General features: G+C 42.9%; 1 long non-coding RNA gene across 1 annotated transcript; it reads right to left on the reverse strand.

Moving 5' to 3' along the window:
• Positions 1-18,367: 18,367 nt before the first annotated feature.
• On the reverse strand, positions 18,368-20,118 carry LOC103653581 (uncharacterized). Its single transcript, XR_565563.4, has 3 exons — positions 19,909-20,118; positions 19,694-19,808; positions 18,368-18,734 (listed from the first exon to the last, which is right to left on the reverse strand). It is a non-coding gene; the product is annotated as an uncharacterized lncRNA (long non-coding RNA).
• Between the last annotated feature and the right edge of the window lie 2,229 nt (positions 20,119-22,347).

Consider the following 22,347-nt stretch of genomic DNA (forward strand, 5'->3'; position numbering starts at 1 on the left):
ACTAGCTGAGTTTCTAAGTCAAGTTTTAACTTTGTCAATTTAAGTGTGACTCTCTTAAGGCTAAATGTATACTATCTACTCATACATAGTAGCAAACATTATTAGCAATCAACATCTTCTATCAACTCATCATATTTCCACTTGTTACTCAATGCAGTACAATGGATCAAGCAGTCTCATTAGCTGCGAGAAGCAGACGATTCGAATCGAGTTTTTATCCTTGCAAGGTAAACCTAAACACACGACATGTAGGGGCACTCCGTCCCCACACACATCAACCGTCCCCATCGATTCCCCGTCAGCAGAGAGGGGCTCACCGCCTTGGCGTACAATGCCTCACTGACCCTGACCGCCGTCGTGCAGTGACCGCACTTGTACCCACCATAACCGGAATGGGAGACCACGTCTCAGGTCACGTGAGGAGGGCAATCTGCTGCCAGGTTCAATCAGGTACTAGGCTTACCGATTTACCATATTTCTCGGCATGTGCTTAGTACGTTCAATCGCTTGACACAGGTATCCGCACGTTAATCCTTATTCCAATTTCACCTCGTAGACCATGTATCCCCATGGATCCGTGTCCACCAACCAACCATCAATATGATATGAAAGGTGGGTACAACCAATTCCTGATCTCGCGCGAGTGCTAGAAAAATCACTCGTCTTCTACCGAGATCCTAATTAAATAAAGCACTACTCGACCTAGCATACTAGTATCCATCTCAAAAGGAATCCTGAGTTCATGCAACTAGGGTTTCAGTCAACTCCTACACTTAAGTGCACAATACAAGCCTACAAACATTAAGTGCAGTAAAATAGCATATATAACGGTTATGCATAAAACCGGGGCTTGCCTTCCAAGGCTGTGGCAGGCAGATCCTCTGGTGCAGACTCGGGTGCTGGATCCGGGGCTACCTCCTGAGCAGCTCCTTGCTCCGGCACGAGGACGTACTCTCCGTCAGCAAGGTTATAGTCTATCAAAATGCAATGAACATGTATGTCATGATTATGCAGGATTTAATAACATTATGCTAAGAGAAGAAAAACTAAGTTAATGAGCAATTTAGGGTTTCTGGGTCATACGTGGCTTTTAATGGTTTATGCTTATCACTTCTAGGTTTAGGTTTTGCTAGGGATTGGCATAGGGAATTGGTATTGCCTCTATATATTTCAGTGGACAAGTTATAAAGGGTTTTAGGATGACACTAATTTTCTATTATTCATCTTTCCCTTTCTTTATTTTCTATTTATGGTTTCTAGTGTAGGTTTGAACTACGACAGTGATTTAATATTTTCCAAAAATTCTGTAAAAATTACAGTGTGTTGCCATTGGTCATTATAGCCTGTTCTAGGAATTTGAGGTTTAAAATAAAAAGGGTATGCTTCACACAAAAATAACAAAAGTTGTGTAAAATGGGCCACTTTGCACTACATCTCTTAATTAGGGGTGAGTTCTGTCCTAAGGGTTATTTTTGTTGGCATCTAACAGTAATAATAGGCTTCTGTGCCAAAAATCACAGAAAGCTAAGGGATGGTCATTTAGTTATGATTTTCTAAAGTTAAATGCCAAAAAGGCACTTTCTACTACATTATTATTTGAAAAATGTCAAACAGCAGATTTCAGATTTTTCCTAAGTTCTTAATAACCAAACATTAGTTATCCCAAGGGTTGGGGTGTTGTCACCTTGGGGTCATTTTGTAGGGTTTTTCTAAGTTTTCCTTATTTTCCTAAAATTAAAGGGATCCTACTTACTTTATACTAAACCAGGGTATAATGGATTTTTCTAGTAAACTACATTGAATAAGTATTCTAACAAAAATAAAGGTGCCCCCTGGTTCATTATTTAAATCACCTTTTCTATTTTTCTTAACCTTAAGCATATTGTAAATTAAATGGCAAAAACTAACTTAATGGGTTGGACAAAGAAGTTTAGCATTTTTAAATAGGTCAGTAGGTGGATATAAACTTCTCCAAATTTTTCTAACCCTAGCCAAATAGTGCAACTATTTTTATCCCTATTATTTAGCTTTTGGTCAAAACAATAATTAAATCAGAACCTTATAGTTTTCTGTAGTACTTAAGAGTTTTATATTTTTCCTAAGCAGTTTACATTATTTAAAGTCTGACAAAATTGGTTTGACCAAATTTGGATGAATAAAACAGAAGTTATGAATTATTAAAGTTCTGTTCAAATTTAAAATCAGATTTAGTAAAGGTTTTCTAGAAAAGCAGTTTACACCGAGGACCCTGGGTTATTTCCAAACTAACTCTCTCAGTTATACCCCCGCGCTACTATTCATTTGAGTCTCTGACATTTCACAAAACCCCCCAGACTTCTTTCCTTCTCCCCCGCGGTCCTTCCCTAGGTTTAAACAGTACCCGCAAGAAAGAAAAGGGTGGCGCGGCTTACCGGCGGCGAGAGAGGTCCGGCGAGGGGCAGGGTTGGCTCGGGGAGGCTCTGGCGGTCACAGTGATGTACGGCTCGACGGCGGGGATGGCCGGAATCGCTCGGTCCACGTGCGCAGGCGGGTGTCCTCGTCGGCGGCAGGTGTGCCGGCCAAATCACGGCGATCTGGTTCAATCCAATGGCACGGTGAGCTTCACGGGGTGACGTAGAGACTGTGTGCACAAGGAATCGGAAAATGGTTCAGTGGATTACCCGGTCCACGCACTCCGGCGGGGTTGTGAACTCCGGCGACCGTGGACTGGTCTCTCCGGCGAAGCAGACTTCGATTCCTCGCTCGGGGAGCTTCACCGCGGTGTGCTCGTCTCCGAGGGTCGGACGGGGTTGGGAAAGGCTGGGCTGGCCGGTCTACGGCGGCAGGGGCTCGGGTATCCGCGGACACGCCGTGCACGGGCAAACGACGGTGAGTTGAGCTCCGGTGAGGTTTGAGCGTGCGCGGAAGAGTGTGGTCGACGCCTGAGTGGGCTTTATAGGCGCGGGCGCGGGCCATGGCGTCGGCTGGCCGTTAGCGCGACGCGGGGCGCGCGCGGGCGTGCTCTGGCGTGCACAGAGCGCGTCGAACACGTGGAGCTTTTCTTCTGCCCGTGTTCCACAGCTCGCCCAAGTCGCAAACGTGCGAATCTTGGCAAAAATCCGGCGCGAGTCTTTTCCTGGCACCTAGGGCTGTCTCTCATCCGTGAGTCGCCATGGCAGATATGTCCTAGGTAGGGAGATCTTTGTTCGCCAAAATAGGTATGTCTCTCTGCCCACCTCGCGACAAAAACCATGCCAAGGCATGTCAGACGTCAAGGTCTCGGGCTCAACTTTTTCCAGTGGGTGCCCTTGGTGGTATGCCACATTTTTGGTATAGAACATAGGTGGTTTTGGTGCCATCTTCAAGGTGAACACGGTTGATCTTTAGTGTAGGTGTAGTTTTTGACTTAGAGAGAATTAGAGAGCTCTTGCTCTCTCTCCACTTAAGGAATGGATTTGGGGTTTCTCCAGGGGTCTTTTTGCAACATCACCTTCCCATAATTGCTGGTTATAAAGTTACTTAAAGTTTGGTTAAAGATTAACTCATGATTTGCACATTTGCTTATTCTCCCCCCTCTCAACCATGGTTTTGGAAGATAGGGTTCAAGAGAGGTCTAGGGTTTTCCCTCCTCTTGCCCAAGGTAGTAAGTGCACAAAAGCTTGAGTGATGCTTCTTAGGTCATTAGCAAATGTTAGTTAACACATGGTCTCCAAGGTTCTTATGTTCTCCTTAAGTTTTTACCACATGTGATCACAGTCCTTAGTACCAAGGTGTGCTCTAGCCATGGTAACACCTGAGGTGTTACAGACATATGCAAGGGTTAAGTGCTACATATGTCGTGTGGTTGGAGATCCCCAGCTGGGTATTAACCGATTCGTATCGTCGTTACTTCTCGGATATGAAGACTTGGTCACTGACCTACACGTAGTGACAAGTAAACTCTTGGAATGATAAAAGTTGGCAGGTATAGGCCAAGTGCTTGATCTAGAATAGAAAGAAATCTAGATGCAGGTAACTATTTAACCTGACAAGTAAAATGAATTCTTAAGGATAAACTCATAGTAAGCTTTTCTGCAAAAAGAGTCTTTGAATCTTGACAAGCTTTAACTTGATTCCCAAAAGCCAGCATATCCTTGAGAGTCTTTTTCTTTAGTCGGTTAAGACTTGCGAAAGTACACCTCGTACTTAGGGTTTCAAAACCCATGTTGTTTTAGGTGATGAAACTACTGAGTTTTGCTATTTCTGCTCCAAGGTTGTCCCAAAACAGGAGGATGAAAACTAAGAACTACCTGCGGAAGGTGTTTGCCTTCCCATGATGTAATAAGTTTAAGCACTCGAACCTGGTTATGTAATAATGACTCTTTCTATATTGTACTTATGAATGTAAATTATTTTATTATAACCCTTTCTGCTTTACTCCGATGGTGTGTAATGTCTGCGTTATGGGATGAGCGCTCTTGGGCGATGTGAAGGAGATACAGGTAACCGGACCTGCCGAGCCATTGGGTGCACCTGCATGCTGTCTGAGGTCTTTAGGACAAGGACATCTATAGGTGGGCCTAATATCTTGGGAGGTTCTGTGATAGCCGGACTATCGTGGAGCGATGACACAAGGGAGTCAAGCTTGATCTCCCCTTGCTTGATAATCTTATGGTGTTGATCCACCATGAGGTGCAACAATAATTTCTCCTTCGATTTTTCATGCACTTAGGCACACCGTCGTCCCATTGCTTTATGAGGTCCTCGAATCGTTACTGCTCCTCGTGGGCCAGGCTTTCCATAATTGGTCTGATGATGTTACTCGCGGTGATATTGGTATGACACTTAGCACTGGCCATTAAGGCCGATCTAATAGATATTAAACATGGATATCTCTAGTGGAGTCACCAAAAAGTATGTTGTCGCCTTTTTAGGCCAAATACCAACGATACCTAGATCCCGTTTGCAGGAAATGGGACCTTTGGGAATCTCTTTGCGGGAGTGTGGACCATCCGTGACTCTATGCAGGGAGCTCCGCTCTTCTCTACGGGCGCATGGACCGTCCACATGGATGTGGTGGACCGTCTATGAGGGCACAGAGAGCTTCCTGAATGTGACAACCCTCCCAAGTTATCAGGCCCACATACACCAATCCTTGCCTTAATGGCCTCTGATGGCTATGCATGTGCACTAGATAACTTAACAAGGTTGTCGAGTTCAACAACTTGAACTCATTATCCTAGGGATCTCCCACAAAACATGTATATTACAGTAATCACATTCGATACACACACTTCGGAGATAGAGTGGAAGACTTACAAAACATTCTTTACATTCTAAAACTCAAGTTTTACATGCTAGAAAGAGTTATAATTATTACAAGTCCTGATAGTACTCAAAGTGCGTAACTTAGACTAGCTCCAACATGGACCTATAAATGGTCCTATCCTCTAAAATATAGAGGATGTAGGCACCTTTTTGTCTCCAACAAGAGACTGTAAAGGATCCTCTAAATTTTAGAGCATGGTATGCATCCACTAGAAATGGAGGACATACGGTTCTACTATATACACTGTGCTTATTTATTGTGTTTGCTCGTTCACGTGCATATGGCTAGTAAAAATCAATATAGAATGTTAAATATGGTACATTGTTGATATAGATGATGAAATTTAGAGGACATTGCTAGAGATGGAGAAAATATAGGGAACATAATCTTTTAGAGAGTGCTGTAAAGGATAGAGAATATTCGTTTAGGGGACGAAATTTAGGGGACGTTGCTGGAGATAGTCTTAAATATAAAAACCAGGAAGGTAGAACCCTTCCAAGCCTCACACACAAACCTAACTAATCCTCCTTCAAGGTTGGAAGCATCTTCTAGCCATAGGGACACCTAGAATACTTCTCATCACCAGCAACAACATTGGGTTCGAGAACCCTGAGTACGAAGTGTACTTTCGCAAGTCTTACCCGACTAAGGAAAAAGACTCTTAAGGATATGCTGGATTTGGGAATCAAGGAGAGGCTTTAGCAAGAATCAACTTTAATATTTTGCAAAAAATGCGTACTAAAATGAGTCCTTACTTTCAACATTTTATACCTGGCTTAAGTATTAATAGACTCTATTTGCATCTAGTTTAATCATCTCATTAGTCAATACAACAATAATTTTACTCATTCTAATTTCATCCTGACTTACGATGCAAGACAGTGATCAAGTCTCCATTGTCCGAGGATATAACGATGGTCCGAATTGGTTTACTCAGCTGAGGATCTCTAACCATACGACATATGTAGCGCTTAACCCTTGCATTTATCTGTTAGAAATATTCCCTAGAGATAATCATAGAGATGAGCATATTTCTTTGTATCCATGATATATATATTGCTTAATTGAATATCCATGAAAGCCACCTTGTATTGATTAGCAATTATGTGAATTGTTTATGAGATTTTTTACTTGTATGGTTATTCTAAATGATGTCTCTAGTTAGAGTTGATGACTAGCACATGTATTAGTTCATGACTACATTTCACAAGCCATGGACATGGAGACGTTAAACTAATAATGTGGGTGCATGTATGACATGAAGCTGGACGAACCCAACGTGAGATATTGTAATATAGTTCTCTTTTTGCAACACGTATACTATGTCCTTAGACCTGAGATTGTCGCATGTTCTCAAGTTGTGAATTGACTTACTTAGGGACTATCCAACGCTACTTCGTAGCTGGGTAGTTATAAAGGACGTTTTGGGTTTGTCAGGAAGCATGCTGTGAGACATGGTCCATCAAGATGGAATTTGTCCCTCTCTTCTTGAGAGAGATATATCTGGGCCCCTCGAGTGATTAGATCAAGAAATGCATGGACGTGCTAGGGTTAAGTGTTAACAAATGAAAGGGTTCCAATTCACAGTATCGAGAAAGAGAGGTTAGATTAGAGTCAGACCAAATATCGTGAGACAAAGGGAACAACATGTATGTAATGTTGCAATGGTTCGTCTGTGTTGGTGGCCTTCTCCTTCCGAAGGCCCTCAAAAACATAATTAACCATTTGCTTTCAGCATAAGCTATTACAGGAAGCTTCGTCTTCAGGATGCATGCCTCTCCCTCTTGACGAAGGCATTCAAGATGAAGACATATCTAAAGAGGATAAGAGTAAACGCCGAAGCTATCACCAGATAGACAGCTTCGGCTTACAACGGAGATGAAGTATAATGATGATGTTGACCGAAAGAGGAAAAGACTACTTAGTCCTTAGCGAATTGTATTGTGATCATATGTGCATATTGGGGACATGAATGTACTTTTACTCGAGCTGCGTCACGTGCCTATAAATAGATGAACAGTAGCACCATACTGTTCACGATGAATGGTAATCACTCTCTCGCGTCTTCACGTTCGAGCAAGCTGAAGATATCAATGTAATATGAATTCTGTTAATATTCATACATGTTTTATGGAATGTAAATATGAACGAATTAATGAGATGCAGTTACTGTCTTCATCCTTTTGCATTTTTGTTCACATATTAAATGATGAAGGTATGTCTTTCTTGTCCTTCGTCTGATGAGCATTATACTCATGTGGAGATAATGCTTTGGAAGACGAAGGTCTGTAATAATTAACAATTGTGTTGCCTTGTTCTTGATTTACAGTATTTGAGAACAAGTGACCAACAGTCTGATATAATCTTTACATGTGCATAGGAGTTGACATGTCTTGCTAGAGGCCGATGTCAATTATTGGTCCAAGTAAGAGTACTTGGGCCATGTCTATATGTACATGAACCTATAGGGTCACACACTTAATGGGAAGGAAGCCTAACTCGGACTAGATCCAAAATTAGAAAGGGCTTTGGGGTTACTGATGGGCTTCGGAGTTAGAAGTCCACCAGAACGCCTATATAATGAGGGGCAGGGGCGTGGTTAAGTGAATTCACCACCAGTAAACAAGCAGCCACTCGCCTCTCGCCCTCGCCTAGACACCGTCATGAACCTAGCAGTTCGGCACGCGGCGCTTCCTCCTTGTATGTGTCGATACCTCAGAGGTGCTGCATATGGAGCATTAGGACGAACCACGCAAGGATGTGAAGGACGCCAATGACTGCACAACACTACTCGACGCGTTCGTCTACATCGAGATGTCTTCCGCTGCCCTGCGCGTCTAGTGGTAATTCCATGACCTATAACCACAGTAGTTCTTGGTTTTATGGGGTCAAAAATTTTGTTTTGCGCTAGTGTAGCCTCTCCATAATACATCAATGTCAACCATTCCCATAGGTCCTCCAAACGTGAACTGGTCCACGCTACCGGGAGCACACTACCCTACCATCCAGCTACTATGCCAGGAGGATACATGCCACTCCCACCATTTGGAGGTTGTCTTTTCACGTATGAAATAGCCAGGTTCAAGCTTACCCTGTCCCATTTTTAGGATATGTGGCCAGTTAAGATAGTCCTTGATCATGCAATCCTACACTCGATAAAATCCTTTATTAACCTAGGCGAAACATCACCTGTTCATAGCCCAAGTCTCGATTTAAGTACTTTCATCCTTAGGATTTATCTTTGTACCTTAGGATGAATAGAACATTTTAGGAAATCTTATAGCAAGATCCCACCATCATCCTGGTGAAAATAGTCTTGTAGGTAGAAGCCATCATTCCTCAAGTTGGGCTAAAGGACAACCTCTATCCACAAGATCTAAGCAGAATATTTTATACTTCAAAAGAAGTATTATTAAAAGGAATGGATTTTGGTAGTCAATGCATCAAATAGTTTTCAAGCAACTCCTATAAACTTAATGCACATTTCACTAGACTTAAGGTGTATAAAAGTCATTTAAAATACAAGGAAGGGGCAAATGCACCGGGGCTTGCCTTTGTTGCAGAGAAGAGGTTCTAGATCCTACCAGATGGCTCCATCCACTTGATGAACATGCACTGGAGCAAACTCCTCTTTAGCTACCACTTCATCTTGAATCTTCACTTCTTCTGTTGGGAGCTCTACATGAAATGATATGATCATGGATGCTTATGCTTATGCAGTTTGTAACGAAAATATTAAAAAATCTTACCAGACTACACCTTTCTAAAGGTGTACATAACACTAATCAAAAACATGGGACTTCTAACATAAGGAACTCTAAAGGTTACACCTATAAACTATAACCATCAAGAGACTAGAACACATTTAACCTACACCAAAGATCTAAATCCACTAAGTAATTGTTGGGGACTTGTTCTCGAATGCTGAGTCAAGAACAAGGCAACACAAAGTATTAAATGTTAATATCCTTCATCCTTCAAAGCATTATTTCCCTTAGGATATAACGATCTTCGGACGAAGGTCATCAAGGACGTACCTTCATGATCATGGTATGCGATAATGAAAGACAAAGCATATGAAACATGAAAGATAACATGAATAATCATATAACATCATTCACATATCTTCATTATATAAACTTGAGTATTTAAATACAATATTTAATTATATTTGTACCTTCAGCTTGACAGAAGGCAAAAATCCGAGCGTTGTGCACAAGCCAATACAAGATAGCGTGAACAGTACAGGGGTACTGTTCATCTATTTATAGGCACAAGACACAGCCTATGAGAAATTACATTCATGCCCTTTACAAATGTTTACAATCATAGTACAAGCTATCTCAGGCCGATTGGTCATTTCATCTTTAAGTCGGTGCATCTGAAAATGTACTCTGAAGCTCTTTGATTGATAGCTTTGGCTTTGTGTCAGTCTTACGAAGGTGTTTCTTCTTATGGGACCTTCGGCGACGAAGCAGACTCCCAACAGTAGCCCCTTCACGGTGCCAGATCGTTTTTCGTAACGAGCTCGACCCGTGAAAAACTCTCTCAGGCTTCGGAATGCCGAAGGTCTAAAAAACACCTTCCCTTAGCTCGTTGCCGAGAAATGATTTAAATATTCCGAGTGAAGGGTGGTCCCACCATACAAAGGGTACGCGCGATCTAGTGATTCAGCTTCTTGGGCACTATGGTCCATCGTTCAGCGAGTGCGGGTGACTGTTCAGTGGGTGCGAGCGACTTGACGAATCACCTTCCCACCTGCAGCACTATATAAACAAACGGGTAGTTGTGAAGTTACCATAGCATTTACTGCTATTGTACTGTTGTGCTACCAAAAAATTTGACCACCGCCGAAGCTTGTTCACTATATTCTTAATCAAAGGATCACTTTGCTCTAGCTTCGTGACAAGAGGGAGCTTCGTCAAAAATAATCAACTTCGTCAAAACGCAAGAAATTCAACATCAAATGGCCAGGGTGCGCTCAACAGCTAGGGTTACACACGACGGAGAGGAAACCGAAGCTACTGAAACTGCTCCGATCTCTGAAGTTATGAGGCGGTCGAGACTAGTTGTGACGGAGGGCGCTCCTGACGAAGCCGCCCCTGCTACTGAAGTCGAGCAGGCAGATATTGAAGAGGGCGATACTGGTGAAGAAGAGATTGATTATAACACCGCTATGCCATCGAAGCCCAGCCATTTGGATTTTGGGAAGTCGACTGTGTACGAAGCTGATATGCCCATGATGATGAAGCTGGGCTACTTCAGAGAAGCCAAGAAGGGGTTGATTCGCTTTGGCAGGGAAGAGACTATCCCGAAACCAGAAAGTGATGAAGTGGTAGTTTTTAATAGCTTCTTCAAAGCAGGGTTGAGATTTCCTTTGCACGGGATGATTGCAGATGTTTTGGAAAATTTTGAGATTTATCTTCATCAGCTGACCCCTAACGCCATCGTTAGGCTCATCGTGTATATCTGGGCTCTCCGAAGCCAAGGGGTGCAGCCGCTCGCCGAAGCCTTCTGCCGAGTACATGAACTCCATTATTAGACGAAGGCTAGAGAAGATGGCTTGAACGAGAATTTTGGCTGTTATAATTTTGCATACCGCAAAGATATGAAGACACTGGTGGTCAGCTACCGCACTAAGTGGCCGACCGGTTGGAAATCTGAATGGTTTTATGTTAAGATTGATGAGAAAAAGGAGAAGCTAGTTCAGAGCCCGTTGGAGCTAACCTTCGGGCTGACTAGGCCTCAGTGCAACATGACACCGGGGGCACCATGCCCAGATGATGTGGCCGAGTTTAGAGTTGTTTCTGAACATATTGGGACTAGGGATTTAGTTCAAGAATACTTAGCCAACAGAATATTCCCAACGCTAAGGGAATGGGGTATGCCGAAGCTTGAAGGAGAGAAGAAGAAGAATGAACTCGTTCGGTTGCCCTATCATTTTAAATTCAAGAAACACTTCAAAGAACCCTGCCAAGAATGGTTGGATACAATTGAAGTTATGTGCAATGAGATTTTAGGCAATTATACGAAAAAAGAAGATCAGTTGCTGACTGCAGCCTTCGGCGCCCGGCTGAAGCGAAGATTGAATCGGGTAATGGATGCACTGAATTTTGAATATCCTGACTATGAGCGATTGAAGAAAGGTGCCGAAGGGCAAAAAAGAAAAAGAATTGTTAGTGTTGTGGGTAGACAAGCTACTAGAATGGTGAAAGAAGATGAAGAAATTCTGAAGAGGAAAAAATTGAGCCTTGAGCCGATGGCAGTTGCTCCGAAGAAAAGGAAAACTGTGGCTCCGAAGCAAAAGGTGACTGATATAGAAGAAGAGACTCCTTGAACACCTTCTACTGCCGACGTGGAAGAAATTCTAAAGGTAATGACTGAATCCTTGCCTATCAAGCTAAGTCCACTGGGGCCACATCTGACGAAGCTTTTACAGAAGAAGAAGGAGCCCTCGGCAGTGAAGAAGTCTGCTGGGCCGAAAAAATGAAGGATTATTACTGTGACTGAAGCTATTGAAGAAACACCACCGCCAGCTTCGGCGTCAAAGACACTAGCTATCGAGAGCGCCACCACTACCGAAGCTGCACCTACTGAAGCTGCAACTGCCGAGGCTGCAACGGCCGACGATGCAAATCTAAAAAGCACATTTTCTGATATTGATAGAATGCTTCTGGATATGGCCGCAGAAGAAGCTTCTACAGCCGCCGAAGAGACCATGGCCACAGTGCCTAGAAAAGAGAAGGAGATGGCCGAAGATACTTCAGAAGAAGAAAATTTCAACTTTCAAAACTTAAGTGGACAAGAATTGTCAAAGGCTGAGAAAGAAGAGTTGAGAGACTATGCCATATCCTGCGGGTATCAGCCAGGGGCGATGCTCTTCGGCGACATTGACGATGAAAGCTTAGGTTGCCTCCGAGACCGAACTGGAGCAAAGGTTATCAGTACTCTGTCGAAGATTATTGGTTTCCTGAAGCTTGAGGCCGATATCAGCCGCTACCGACGACAACATATCGTCGGTAGTTTATTCTATTCTAATTTCAAGGTAAAAACTTTTCTTTGGCTTTTTCATTGTTTTAACAACGAAGGTGTTTGCTGACGAAGCTTGCTTCTACACAGAGTATGTTATTAAGTAAAGCTTTGAGGATGCAATAGGACCTTAAAGATAAAAAAACATGATGTCATAATTGAAGGTCTAGAGAACAAAATAAAAGATCAAGCGGTTGCTCTTGAAAGGAAAGATTTCGAACTTCAGACAGCGGAGGGTTTACTGGCAGAAGCTGAAGCCAAAATTACAAGATTGAATGAAGAACTTCTCTCAAAGTCAGAAAGCTTCGAACAAGAAAAGCAGAAATTTAATACGAAGTTTGAGGCTGAAGTAGAAAAAAGTTCACATTTGCAAAAATCATTGAAAGAGCTTCAAAATAAATGTCTATAGTTCAGCAACCGATGCGTGCAGCGGTTAAGGCAGGTCTTCAACTCGGTTGGAGCCAGCTCTGAGAAATTCAATCCTTTGATTGAAGACCTTCCAGGGACCTTCGAACACATTGAGGGAGAAGTTGATGCTCTTGATGAAGTTATAGCCAGACACGGTGATTTCTATGCCCTGCTAGCTTCTCGGGGCACAGCTATTGCCTTCATGAAGTCTGGTTGCACGCATGGGAAGATTGTTAATAGACCAAACTTCAGCTTATCACCAACAGATTTGATTGATATCCCCAGCCTTGCTCGAAGCATAGGAAACAGATTTATAAAGCAAATCTGGACGAAGGGTGGGTGAAGCCTAGCTGGTGACGAAGCTCGAAGTCACCTCAAGCCGGTAATAAAATCATACCTTGTGCTTACCTTTTCCTCGAAACTTGAATTTTCCTTATAATGCTTTGATATGTACAGGATGACGAAGCCGAAGAACACAGAGCCGAAGCTTAGCAGACAATCTGAAGCTCAACAGATGGTGATGAAGCTCGAATACCTAGCTATGGAAAATTTCTAAGAAAACTCTTGTATTAACCTTTATAAAGAATATTGTAACTCAAGAATCAGATTCTACTCTGTAAATTTGTCCATGCCTTGTAATATATTTTTACCTTTCCATTGATGTATGAAATGCTTTGATGTGGATGAAACTTGCATTTTTTGAGCCGAAGGCGAAAAACACCTTCCCTTCTTTTCGTACACAACGAAGCATGAATCTGCTTTTGAAGCTGTATGCTTAGAGCCAAAGCAACTGTCTGTATCTGTATGATATGATGATGATGATCCTATGTATGTCTAAATGAATGTTTATAAATGCAATGTATGATGCAATGTATCATGCAAATGGATGCCCAAACACACACATTCGAAGCTTCATCCACAACCTTCATTCCCTTAAAAATAACTGAAATCTCTTTGCCGATTATTTTTCGGCTGCACCGTTTATTTTTCGATATAAGTTCTGCATCCCCTTAGGAACGTCTTTTGAACTTCTTCGCCTTCTATTTTGGCGGTATTCACGTTGACTTGTCGCGCTTCGCCTTATATTTCGGCGGTATCTGGCTCTACATTCCCTTAGGAACGACTTTTGAGCAGAAAACTTACGCTGTGCTCCCTTAGGAACGGCTTTTTGTAGCTTCGTCATGCTCTACATCCCCTTAGGGACGACTTTCGAGCTTCTCCCTGTTTTTTCTTTTTCTCTGCACTCGATGGTGCATGCTCAGATTTTACATTTACATATTTTGGGAGATTTTGCTCTCATGGAGCTGAATAAGAAAAGAAAAATTACAAACTATGGCCCCATTAAAAACCTTTCTCCCCCTTTGGAAAGGGAAAGGGTACCATAGAAAAATGAAAAAGATTACATCAATCTATACATAATACCGTCGAAGCTCATCCGCGTTTGAAGATCTAGGAATGTCATTGCCATCCATATCCTTTAATCTGTAAGAACCGGGCCTTGACGAAGATACTACCAGAAAAGGTCCTTCCCACTTCAGCTGTAGTTTGCCTACTGTGTCCGGATTAGCCACTCTCCGAAGCACCAAATGCCCTAGCTTGACATTTTTAAGTCGGACTTTTCTGTCGCGCCATTTTATTGTTTCGGCTTGATATTTATTTATGTTTTCCACAGCCTGAAGTCTGACCCCTTCTATAGTGTCTTTTGCCACATGATAATCAGCTTCGTCTTCAGTGGAAGTTGTTGTTCTTATTGACCCTGTTTTAGCTTCTTCTGGGGTTATAGCTTCATCACCAAATAATAACTTGAATGGCGTAAAACCTGTTGATCTTGATACGGTTGTATTGTGGCTCCACACCACTTTAATCAACTCTTCTGGCCACTTTCCTCTGGGTTGATTAAAAATTAACTTCATTATTCCTGTCATTATAATACCATTTGCTCTTTCCACAAGTCCATTTGACTCTGGATGTCTGACTTACGCAAAATGAATCTTCGTGCCGATTTGATCACAGAGTTCCTTGAAAGCTTCGGCATCAAATTGTGTTCCGTTGTCCACAGCTATAGCCTTTGGTACGCCGAAGCGACAAACAATGTTTTGCCAAAAGAATTTCTGGACTGTGACCGAAGTTATTGTGGCCAAAGGTTTCGCTTCAATCCATTTGGAAAAATATTCTACAGCCACCACAACATATCTTAAATTACCTTGTGCTAGTGGAAGTGGACCTAACAAATCCAGGCCCCATCTTTGCAATGGCCAGGTTGGTTGTATTAGCTGGGTTAGTGATGAAGGTTGTTTCTGGTCTCTTGCACATTTTTGACAATTTTCGCACTTTTGAACCAGATCCGTTGCATCCAAAGCTGCCTTCGGCCAATAAAATCCTTGTCTGAAGACCTTCCCCAGCAAAGGTCTAGATCCAATGTGAGATCCACACAAGCCTGCATGTATTTCCTTCATTAGCTCTATACCTTCGGTTCTGGATAGACACTTGAGAAGTAGAGAGCAGACTCCATGTTTTTATAACTCCCCTTCTATTATTACATATGGTCTTGTTCTTACCTCCATTCTCTTATTATAAGCTTCGTCATCTGAAAGGCAGTTACCTTGGAGGAAAGATATAATCTCAGTCTTCCAATCTTCACTATGAATAGGAGATATAGTGAGCACTGCTCTTTCGAGAAGTTCCACCGAAGGTGCTCTTATTGTCTCAAAAAATACTTCCGAAGGTAGAGGCAGCCCCTGTGCTGCTGACTTGGCTAACAGATCAGCGTGCTCATTTTCTCCTTATGGAATATTCTTAACAGAAAACCCTTCGAATGAAGCTTCAAGCCTTCGAACTGTGTCTAGGTATTTCTCAAGCTTTGGATCTTTTGCCTTACAACTCTTGTCAATATGACCAGAAATAACTTGGGAGTTGGTTTTAAGGATCGCCCTTCTTATCCCCATTGCTTTTAACTTCCGAAGCCCCAAAAGTAAAGCTTCGTATTCAGCAATATTATTTGTATAGCTAAAATCAAGCCTTATTGCATAGCATGTTCTGACATTGGAAGGTGCAACTAAAACAGCAGCCGCACCTGCCCCGAAGATTCCCCAGGAACCGTCGTAGAACACTGTCCAAGCTTCGGTATCTTTATTTGCTTCTTCTTCCTGAGCCCCTGGTGTCCAGTCAGCGATGAAGTCTGCTAACGCCTGGGACTGAATTGAGGATCTATGCACATAATCAATGCTGAATTCGTTGAGTTCCGTAGCCCAATTTCTAATCCTTCCAGTAGCTTCTCTGTTTCTCATGATATCCTTCAGAGGCTGTGATGAAGGAACAATTATATGGAATGCTTGGAAATAATGCCAAAGCTTCCTGGAGGCCATTAAGACAGCATAAAACACCTTCTCCAATTCTGTATAATTTTTCTTTGATAAGCTTAGAACTTCAAAGACAAAGTATACTGGGCTTGCTTTTTGATTTGTCCTTCCAATTTCTCCTGCACAAGCGCCACACTCACTGCAGAGTGCGAAGCTGCCACATACAATAGTAACGGAGCCCCTGGCGTAGGTGGAGTTAATGTTGTTATATCAATCAAGTATTGCTTCAGCTCTTCGAAGGCTTTCTGTTGAGCTGGGCCCCATTGAAAGACTTCGGCTGACTTTAGTATTTCAAAGAATGGCAAGTTTCTTTTTGCTGATCTAGATATAAATCTATTCAATGAAGCCAGTCTTCCTGCCAACTGTTGGGCCCCTTCTTTGTGCTCGGCGGTTCCATTCGAAGGATGGCTTCGATCTTGCTTGGGTTAGCTTCAATCCCCTTCGTTGAAACCAGACAGCCAAGGAACTTACCCTTCTTCACTCCAAAGACACACTTTTCAGGATTTAATTTCAGGCTAGCTTGTCTGAAATTAGCAAATGTTTCTTGCAGATCAGTGATATGATTTTCTTGCTTCGTGCTTTTTACTATGATATCATCAATGTATGTTAGCACATTTCTGCCTATCTGGAAATGAAGGACCTTGGCCGTCATCCTGCTGAAACTGCCTCCAGCATTCTTGAGCCCCTCAGGCATCTGAAGATAACAATAGGTGCCACTGGGAGTTATGAAGCTAGTCTTCGGCTCATCCTCCTTCTTCATTCATATTTGATGATATCCTGAGTAGCAATCCAGTAGACTCATAAGTTCTGAAGAAGCTGCTGCATCCACAATAGAGTCTATCCTGGGTAATGGAAATTCGTCCTTCGGACAGGCCTTGTTGAGATCCGTGAAATCAATACACATTCTCCATTTGCCATTGGCCTTCTTCACCATAACAGTATTGGCTAGCCACTCTAGATATTTTACCTCTCTAATAACACCAGCACTGAGAAGTCTTTTTACTTCATTCCGGACACCTTCGGCTTTATCATGAGACATTTTCCAAAGCCTTTGTTTTTTGGGCCTGAAGGATGGATCGACATTGAGTGAATGTTCAATGACGTCCCTGTTGACACCACAGAGATCATTGGCCGACCATGCAAAAACATCATTGTTGTTGAATAAAAACCTTATCAAAGTTTTTTCTTGCTCTTCAGATAATTGAGACCCCAGCAATACCTTCTGCTCTGTTATGTCTTCACATAGAAGCATGGGCTTCGGCTAATCAGCCGAAGCAGCCTTCTCTCTTCTGTACTTGTACTGCTCACAAGCATTAGCTCCATCTATATTGTGGATGGCTTTTGAGTCTGTCCAAGTTCCCTCAGCCTTTCTGGCAGCTTCCTGACTTCCATGAATTGCAATAGGCCCTTGTTCCGAAGGTATATTCATGCATATGTATGCTGGATAAAGAATTGCTTCGAAAGCATTAAGTGTCCCATGACCAATGATTGCATTGTAGGGGTATTCCATGTCAACAATATCAAACACAACATGTTCAGTCCTTGTGTTGTGGACAAATCCGAAGGTCACTGGCATTGTGATCTTGCCAAGTGCTACGATCTACCTTCCTTCGAAGCCACAAAGAGGGTGTGTAGCATCATGAATCTTGTCCTCTAGCTCTTGCATTTGTCTGAAGGCCTTAGCAAATATGATATCCATTGCACTGCCTTTATCAACCAGAACATTATGGACCAGAAATCCCTTGATGACACAAGATATAACCATAGCATCATTGTGAGGGTAATCCTTGAGCTGAAGGTCCTCCTGGGAGAAGGTGATTGGGATGTGGGACCATTTTGACTTGATGAAGGGTCCCTGCACCCCAACATGCTACACCCTTCTCTGGGCCTCCTTCTTCTGCTTCTTGTTGGCCGGTTCTGAACATGAACCGCCTATTATCGGGAGCACCATCTTCGTAGCCGAAGCTACTTCAGCTTCATTGTTGATCGAAGCCATCAACTCGACAGTGGAAGTGAGTTCACCGGAGGTGGGCGCCAATGTTGGGGACTTGTTCTCAAATGCTATGAGTCAAGAACAAGGCAACACAAAGTATTAAATGTTAATATCCTTCATCCTTCGAAGCATTATTTCCCTTAGGATATAACGATCTTCGGACGAAGGTCATGAAGGACGTACCTTCATGATCATGGTATGCGATAATGAAAGACAAAGCATATGAAACATGAAAGATAACATGAATAATCATATAACATCATTCACATATCTTCATTATATAAACTTGAGTATTTAAATACAATATTTAATTATATTTGTACCTTCGGCTTGACAGAAGGCAAAAATCCGAGCGTTGTGCACAAGCGAATACAAGATAGCGTGAACAGTACATGGGTACTGTTCATCTATTTATAGGCACAGGACACAGCCTGTGAGAAATTACATTCATGCCCTTTACAAATGTTTACAATCATAGTACAAGCTATCTCAGGCCGATTGGTCATTTCATCTTTAAGTCGGTGCATCTGAAAATGTACTCCGAAGCTCTTTGATTGAAAGCTTCGGCTTTATGTCAGTCTTCCGAAGGTGTTTCTTCTTATGGGACCTTCGGCGACGAAGCAGACCCCCAACAGTAATCTTGTTCCTTTTTCAATACCTAAACAAATCTTTACTTAGGGATTAATCTTCTCTTGTAAGGAACCATACAAGCTTGAACTATCAGAGGACTAGTGCATATTATATTTTATCCAAAGACCTGATTTCACTTAACAAGCTTGCCTATTTTTCCCAAAGCACCTGATCCACTTGATTAGGGATTTATCTTATCTATTATGGACCTTGCAAGGCTTTTTGGTCAAAAGGCTTCCAAATAGCACTAAACATAGTGCTCCACTAACCAAAACAAAACTACCCAAAAATTTTCAGAATTTTTGGCACTTACTTTTTATTTCTAAAATTTAAATAGGCCCTCTAGGAGTACTTTTAAATCCATTTTAATTTGGAAACTATCCCTAAAATCCTAAAACCAACTTTATCAAAGAGCTTTTGATTTTAGACATTTAATAAAATTTGTCCCACGATTTTTGGAATTTTCTACAATTTTTGGGACAATATCCAAGCTTTCAAATAAAAGAAAAAGGCAAAGCAGTGAATAGTGATGGGCCCAAACTCACTTATCCGGCCCAACCCAGACATACTTGGCCTGCGACCGAGGCCCCGTGCCCGCACCGGTGCTTTTGTGTGGAGACCCTCGACGCTTGGACACAACTAATATGAGCCCAAGCCACTATTATCCTGTGTCATTGACCACTGCACTTAGGACCCTCGATTTCAATGCTTTCACAAAATCCCGGCAACGATTCCCCCCCCCCCCCCCCGCCGCCCACTCTAGCAAATAGGGAACCAGGGACATAGCGGCACTGATCTCCGGCGTGCTCTAACCACCACCAGCACTTGTCCTCGATCAACACCATCCGGTCACAAGAGCACAACAACCCACGCCAAGCCTCGAACATCATTGGCCATGACACTAGTGGGACATTAGGCTCGACACATTCGATCTCGAGACCACCATGGAGTAGAGTTCCAACCAAAGGCGTGGAGAGCATCACTCACCCTCCAGGATTATGGTGCTCGCACGAAGTTGCTTCTGCGAAAGCGCAGGTGGATAGGTCGGCATAGAGACTGCACATGGCGCCAGTCCGCGGCGTCGCGACCACGTTCCAGGCAACTAGCAACGGTAGAGCTCAAGAACTAAGCATCATGAGCTTCACTAACCTTAAAAAAGTATGGAACAAATAGTATACGAGTGAGGAATCCCTTGAGCATACCTGACCACGGCGAGGTGGGCAAACTGATGGCGTGGTCACTACAGAGGAGTTGGCGTGTGATAAACTGGACAGAATAAGCATGGTGGCTGGGGAGTGGGTTTACACCGACTTGAACTCAAGAGCTATGTCCTTCTTGTGATGAACACAAGCCAAACTCAAGGGCAGGGAGAAAAGCTTCATTGATTTAAGCCCTAAGACAACCGAATGAGGAGGCAGGTGTCCCTACACTTGTCAAAAACTCAGTGAAGATATATTCCCAGGGCACCAACAGCACATGGACAAACCTACGTGGCTTCCATGCTCAAGTACCACGCTAGTTCAAACACAAAGCAAGGACACTGATCCTGGTCTGGACCACAACACATGATCTTGGTCTGGACCACAGCACAACACAAATATTCAATTGCCTAGGGATAAGGGTAGGAGAAATAGCAGCTAGGTCTCCCACTGCGGACGAGTACCAATGTCCAAGGCTTGATATTCTAAAGGGGTGAAACCATTAGAGCCTTTGTTGTCCAGTTTTGCAGCTAGCAAACCGAATAGACATGTATTCTACATATGGATAGGTTCAAGGTATCCAAAGATGATATTTTTTGTAGAGGGAGACTGAACCTCAAGACCCTTTGTTGTCTACCCCAAGACTTTTCTTAGTTTGTGCACAAAATGGAGTACAACTTAGATGTGAAGATATTTTCTTCCTCTCAAATAACCAGCAAACAAAGATTTAATGCTCACAACACACAAATATCACTTGGTCCATATCTGCAGGCAGTAGACAAAATAGATTTGATCTCTACTGCCCACAGCTCACAAAATAGTCCAATATTCAGAGATTTTCCAATAGAGAGAGGCCTCTAGATCCTTAGCCACGTACTTTGTTAATATTACAACTATACACACAAGTGCAACCACAGTGGGGACAGGGGATCTTCTTCAATTACTCAATCCAACTTTGAATCAGCTTCATCAGCCATTACTACCTTACTACATAGCTCCCTGTTTGATCCCTTTTTCCCCACAAATTCTCTTAACAACAGACCCATCTCCCTTGACCAAATTTACTCCCTACGCATAGTTCTTTCACTTTGGTATAACACCCAAAGGTTGGAAATACTTAGAGAAAAAGTTGTGATGCACTACAATAGAGCATAAATACTGAAAAGTCCAAATTCAGCTAACTGAACAACACAATTTAAGTCTGATAGAGTGTAATACCCAAAATGTATAAAGTGATACTATATTGGATTTCCTCATTTTATGTGCCACATTTGCATCATAAAAAGAGCATACATATAATTGAGAGTGATTAATTAAAACAAATGATACTAAAATAAAATAAAGTGCATCTTGTTGGAGTTTTATATGTTTGTGCAATAATAAGGATAATGATAATAAAATAATAATTCTAAAGGTTGGAGTAAACCCTAAATTAAAATTAGGGTTTTTGAAAATAAGAAGAAGAGAAATGATATAAAAATATAAATAATATAATTATATTTCTAAAATTGGTATTTTTAACTTCACAAAAGTAATAGAGATTAATGTAGCACAAGCTTGAATTTAAGTTTGAATTCAAAATTTAAATTTGGAAATAGAGAAGAGAGAAAGGAAATCAGAAAAAAGAAAAGGAAAAAGTGAAGGGGTCGCGAATTGGGCCAATAGCTAGGATTTCGGCCCATCTCACTATTTCGCCTTTGTGCGCGCAGCCCACTCTATACCTCGCGCCGACATGTGGGGTCCGTGAGGCAGGCTTCCCCGCGCGGCAGCCCAGCTTTCCTCCGCGCGCACCGTTCGCTGGCAGGTGGGACCCGCATCGCGGCTGTCTCTCGCGCCGCGCCGTGTTCGCTGATAGGTGGGACTCCCGTGGCAGCTCCGTCCCCGTCAACGCACTTCCGAGCATGGCGGGCGCGCGGATTTCGCGTAGTTCATTGTGGCGTCCCGACCACGTCCTCGTTCTTATAGGAGCACGACCGGGTCTGTCTCCCTCCCCTCTTCATTCTACCCTCACAACCCCCAACCCGCACTGCCTGCGCACTTCCAATTTTCCTCGTTGTACGCCGACTCGTGGTGAGGTGTGCCGCCGCCGGCTAGATCCGTACTGCGGGGGAGTCCGATCATGGCAAAGCGTCCAAGGGGTTTCACGGACAACTCCCAGAGCTGTTCGTGGCACATTCTGGCGGGATTGTCCAACGGAGCACTCCAGAATTTCTCGTCGGAGCAGGGAGTACTCGTGCGTCCGCATCTCGCCGCGGGCCCGCGTCTGCACGCTGCTATCGTTGGTAAGTATTACATGTACGAGTTCTTCGACTTCTGCGGGTGATGTAGCGTTAGTGTATTGCGGGGTGCGCCCGTGTATTGGCCAATCGTTGTGCGCCGGTGACATGCGCAGCCACGGGGTGCCCTTGCGCTGCCGCGTCCGTGGTCAGACTGGGGAAGATG

This window comes from Zea mays, chromosome 4, assembly GCF_902167145.1.
Source record: "Zea mays cultivar B73 chromosome 4, Zm-B73-REFERENCE-NAM-5.0, whole genome shotgun sequence".
In the NCBI taxonomy this organism is placed as follows: domain Eukaryota; kingdom Viridiplantae; phylum Streptophyta; class Magnoliopsida; order Poales; family Poaceae; genus Zea; species Zea mays.